The sequence below is a fragment of the Ranitomeya variabilis genome, unplaced genomic scaffold (genome assembly GCF_051348905.1).
Source record: "Ranitomeya variabilis isolate aRanVar5 unplaced genomic scaffold, aRanVar5.hap1 Scaffold_193, whole genome shotgun sequence".
In the NCBI taxonomy this organism is placed as follows: domain Eukaryota; kingdom Metazoa; phylum Chordata; class Amphibia; order Anura; family Dendrobatidae; genus Ranitomeya; species Ranitomeya variabilis.
Genome location: NW_027507978.1, coordinates 90,001 through 95,000, shown reverse-complemented (window position 1 = coordinate 95,000; position 5,000 = coordinate 90,001).

Below are 5,000 nucleotides of genomic sequence, written 5' to 3'. Positions count from 1 at the left end.
GTTGAATTTTTGGATGAAAATGCGTATTTTCATACTTTAAAAATTTCAGGCGTGTGTCAGACTTCCAGGCGGGGGCAGCCGCCGGAGGTGTACCTGGGACGCTTCCAGGAGCCCGGGGAAGATTTTCTGGAAGAGTCCTTGGGACTTAGTGCAATTTTTAGAAAATCTCGATTTTGTGAAAAATGTCACATTTCCCCTACTACCACCACAGGGGGGGCGTCAATATGTTGTAAAGCACCCAAGGGCAGTGACCTAAATGCGGGTAAAGTTTGCGGTGCACGGGGGGAAAGTTGAATTTTTGGATGAAAATGCGTATTTTCATACTTTGAAAATTTCAGGCGTGTGTCGGACTTCCAGGCGGGGGCAGCCGCCAGAGGCGTACCGGGGACGCTTCCAGGAGCCTGGGGAAGATTTTCTGAAAGTGTCCTTGGGACTTAGAAATATTTTGAGAAAATCTCGATTTTGTGAAAAAATGTCACATTTCCCCTACTTCCACCACAGGGGGGCGTCAATATGTTGTAAAGCACCCCAGGGCAGTGACCTAAATGCGGGTGAAGTTTGCGGTGCACGGGGGGAAAGTTGAATTTTTGGATGAAAATGCGTATTTTCATACTTTGAAAATTTCAGGCGTGTGTCGGACTTCCAGGCGGGGGCAGCCGCCAGAGGCGTACCGGGGACGCTTCCAGGAGCCTGGGGAAGATTTCATGAAAGTGTCCTTGGGACTTAGAAATATTTTGAGAAAATCTCGATTTTGTGAAAAATGTCACATTTCCCCTACTTCCACCACAGGGGGGCGTCAATATGTTGTGAGGTACCCCAGGACAGTGACCTAACTGTGGGTAAAGTTTGCGGGGCACGGGCGGAAAGTCGAATTTTGGATGAAAATGCATTATTTTCATACTTTGAAAATTCCAGGCGTGTGTCAGACTTCCAGGCGGGGGCAGCCGCTGGAGGCGTACCGAGGACGCTTCCAGGAGCCTGGGGAAGATTTTCTGAAAGTGTCCTTGGGACTTAGAAATATTTTGAGAAAATCTCGATTTTGTGAAAAAATGTCACATTTCCCCTACTTCCACCCCAGGGGGGCGTCAATATGTTGTGAGGTACCCCAGGACAGTGACCTAACTGTGGGTAAAGTTTGCGGGGCACGGGCGGAAAGTCGAATTTTGGATGAAAATGCATTATTTTCATACTTTGAAAATTTCAGGCGTGTGTCAGACTTCCAGGCGGGGGCAGCCGCCGGAGGCGTACCGAGGACGCTTCCAGGAGCCTGGGGAAGATTTTCTGAAAGTGTCCTTGGGACTTAGAAAAATTTTGAGAAATTTCCGATTTTGTGAAAAATGTCACATTTCCCCTACTTCCACCCCAGGGGGGCGTCAATATGTTGTAAAGCACCCCAGGGCAGTGACCTAAATGAGGGTGAATTTTGCGGTGCACGGGCGGAAAGTCGAATTTTTGGATGAAAATGCGTATTTTCATACTTTGAAAATTTCAGGCGTGTGTCAGACTTCCAGGCGGGGGCAGCCGCCGGAGGCGTACCGGGGACGCTTCCAGGAGCCTGGGGAAGATTTTCTGAAAGTGTCCTTGGGACTTAGAAATATTTTGAGAAAATCTCGATTTTGTGAAAAAATGTCACATTTCCCCTACTTCCACCCCAGGGGGGCGTCAATATGTTGTAAGGCACCCCAAGGCAGTGACCTAAGTGGGGGTGAAGTTTGCGGTGCACGGGGGGAAAGTTGAATTTTTGGATGAAAATGCGTATTTTCATACTTTGAAAATTTCAGGCGTGTGTCGGACTTCCAGGCGGGGGCAGCCGCCAGAGGTGTACCGGGGACGCTTCCAGGAGCCTGGGGGAGATTTTCTGGAAGAGTCCTTGACACTTAGAAAAATTTTGAGAAAATCTCGATTTTGTGAAAAATGTCACATTTCCCCTACTTCCACCCCAGGGGGGCGTCAATATGTTGTAAGGCACCCCAAGGCAGTGACCTAAGTGGGGGTGAAGTTTGCGGTGCACGGGGGGAAAGTTGAATTTTTGGATGAAAATGCGTATTTTCATACTTTGAAAATTTCAGGCGTGTGTCGGACTTCCAGGCGGGGGCAGCCGCCAGAGGTGTACCGGGGACGCTTCCAGGAGCCTGGGGGAGATTTTCTGGAAGAGTCCTTGACACTTAGAAAAATTTTGAGAAAATCTCGATTTTGTGAAAAATGTCACATTTCCCCTACTTCCACCCCAGGGGGGCGTCAATATGTTGTAAGGCACCCCAAGGCAGTGACCTAAGTGGGGGTGAAGTTTGCGGTGCACGGGGGGAAAGTTGAATTTTTGGATGAAAATGCGTATTTTCATACTTTGAAAATTTCAGGCGTGTGTCGGACTTCCAGGCGGGGGCAGCCGCCAGAGGTGTACCGGGGACGCTTCCAGGAGCCTGGGGGAGATTTTCTGGAAGAGTCCTTGACACTTAGAAAAATTTTGAGAAAATCTCGATTTTGTGAAAAATGTCACATTTCCCCTACTTCCACCCCAGGGGGGCGTCAATATGTTGTAAGGCACCCCAAGGCAGTGACCTAAGTGGGGGTGAAGTTTGCGGTGCACGGGGGGAAAGTTGAATTTTTGGATGAAAATGCGTATTTTCATACTTTGAAAATTTCAGGCGTGTGTCGGACTTCCAGGCGGGGGCAGCCGCCAGAGGTGTACCGGGGACGCTTCCAGGAGCCTGGGGGAGATTTTCTGGAAGAGTCCTTGACACTTAGAAAAATTTTGAGAAATTTCCGATTTTGTGTAAAAATCACCCATTTCCCCTACTTCCACCCTAAAGGGGCGTCAATATGTCGTAAGGCGCCCCTAGACAGTGACCTAAGTGGGGGTGAAGTTTGGGTCTGCTGGGTGGAAAACTGAAAAAAAGCGATTTTGTGACTTTGAGAACAAACAGAGAGCTCAAAACTTTGAAAAACGTCAGACCGCTGTCAGACTTCCAGGCGGGGGAAAGCTCTGAGGTTGTACCGAGGACACTTCCATGGCCCCCGGATTGATTTTCAAGAAAGAGTCCTTGGGACTTTGAAATTTTCCGGCGAGCTGTTTTTGGCTTCCGGGAGCCGTAGAACTTTGGGAAATCGATTCCGCTCACCGGTTCAGGGTGTTTCGAGCTAGTCCAGGTCCCAGCTACGCCGCCTGGCCTCCAAATTTCGCAAATTCGAAAAAAAAAAAAATAGAACCGGAATGAGGAAATTTCTGGCCGCCGGATCCGCCGCACGGCTCCAGGAGGTCGGACACTTTTTGACTTTGTTCCCTTAAAGTGGGGGTCGGTGTCTCACCATGCAAATACCCAGTTTTGCACACCAGCTGCAGGATATAGGAGAGAGAGGTACCTCTCGGCCCCGACCAAAATCCGTTGTTTTCGTGGTTCCTCGACTCGGGTAGGCGGTTTGGCGAGTACCCCCCTTTTGCATGGAAGTTCGCACTCGCGCCGAGACCAGGCTTCCGCGGCTCCAGGGGGACTTTTGCCGGTTGTCCGTCCCGAGTCCGAGACGCGTTTCCTGGGTCGCCCGAGCCCGAACGGACCCTCCCCACGTGGGTTCCTGTCCTCTGAGGGCGACGGTCGTCAGAAGGGGGGCAGATCCAGAGTCCTCGTCCGCAGGAGGGCTCTGGGAGGGCGGATCGCTCCTTCTGACTTTGTCCCCTCGGAGCGGGCTCGGCGTTTCTCTGTGTCGGATGTCTCCCGCTTCCGCGCCAACGGGGAGACCTATGAGAGAATCGCACCGCGACCCGGCTTCCGTCTCGAGGGCGCCCGGAGCGCGCCGGACACTCGCTTCCAGGACTCCAGGGGCACGTTTCTTCCCCGTCTCCCCCGAGGGGAAGAACGGAGGCAGGGGTTCCACCCGAGCCCCTGCCCTTTCTTCCGATCGATCTGGCTCAGCGCTCCCGGGTGGGGAGGTGGTGCCGCTCGCTCGGCCCGGGCTTTGGAGCCCGCGTCGGTTTACGGCGGGCGGTCTCCTTCCTCTGTTACCCCCCCCCGGGTTTCAGGCACTCGTCCTTGGGCGCGCACGCCGGCGGTCGCCCTCCCGTCTACGGACGGAGGCGGCCGAGCTGTGGGGAGTTTGACCCGAACCGTGGTACGGCAGCGGTCCGACGACCCGCACGGGCGAACGGAGGGGCGCCCACCCACCTCGGCGTGGGGGCCCGCCGTCCGAATCGCTCCCCGCGCGGGGCAGCACAACGATCTTCTCCGAGGGCGGCCCTTTGACTTTCAGATGCGCAGCTCGTCCGCGGAGGCCCGCGCCGCACCCCAGCGTCCGAAGGGCGGCCTCCGCGGTGGGCATCGGCGAGAGCGGCGGCGGTGGGTGGCGCTTCCACGCCACCGCCGAGCTCCGCGTTTTCCAGTCTTTTCCCGAGCCCCTACGATAGTGGGGGGATGACAGACGTGCGGGGAGGCGGGCGAGTGGGTTCTCACCGTGCGGTGTGCCCCGCGGCCGAACGCCGTCGCCTTCCCCTCGTCCGCCGTCCTCCGAGGCGGCTCGGCAGGGAGCGCGAGAGCGAGAGGGAGAGCGAGAGAGAGAGACCAAGCGGACGCCCCGGAGCGAGAAGGGAGGATGGAGAAGGAAAGACGAATCGAAGGGGGGCACGAGTTTGGCGAAGGGAGTACCCGGCGTATTGCCGCACCGGACTTCGTCTGTTCTCAACAGTCGAGACACGGCTTCGGGGGGAGACGCCGCTCGGTCGGTCACCTTTGAGGTTACGGGCAAGAGCCCGGGACAAGGGACTACGCCGGAGGGCGACGCCGACACGGCCAGGCCGACCATGCCCCGCGCTTGACCTCCGGGTCGCTGGGGCTTGTGCCGGAGCCGCGGCGGACCCCGACGGCCAGCCCCCCTCTCCCACTCCTCGCGCCCGTCCGCCGGTGGGTCGAGGACCCCCCGCGGTGGAGGCAGGTCTAAGCCAGACGGCGGCGCCGCACAGGCCCCCCCACGCCCTGGCCCCTCTCCCCAGCAGCGACTCAGTGCGTCGCCCC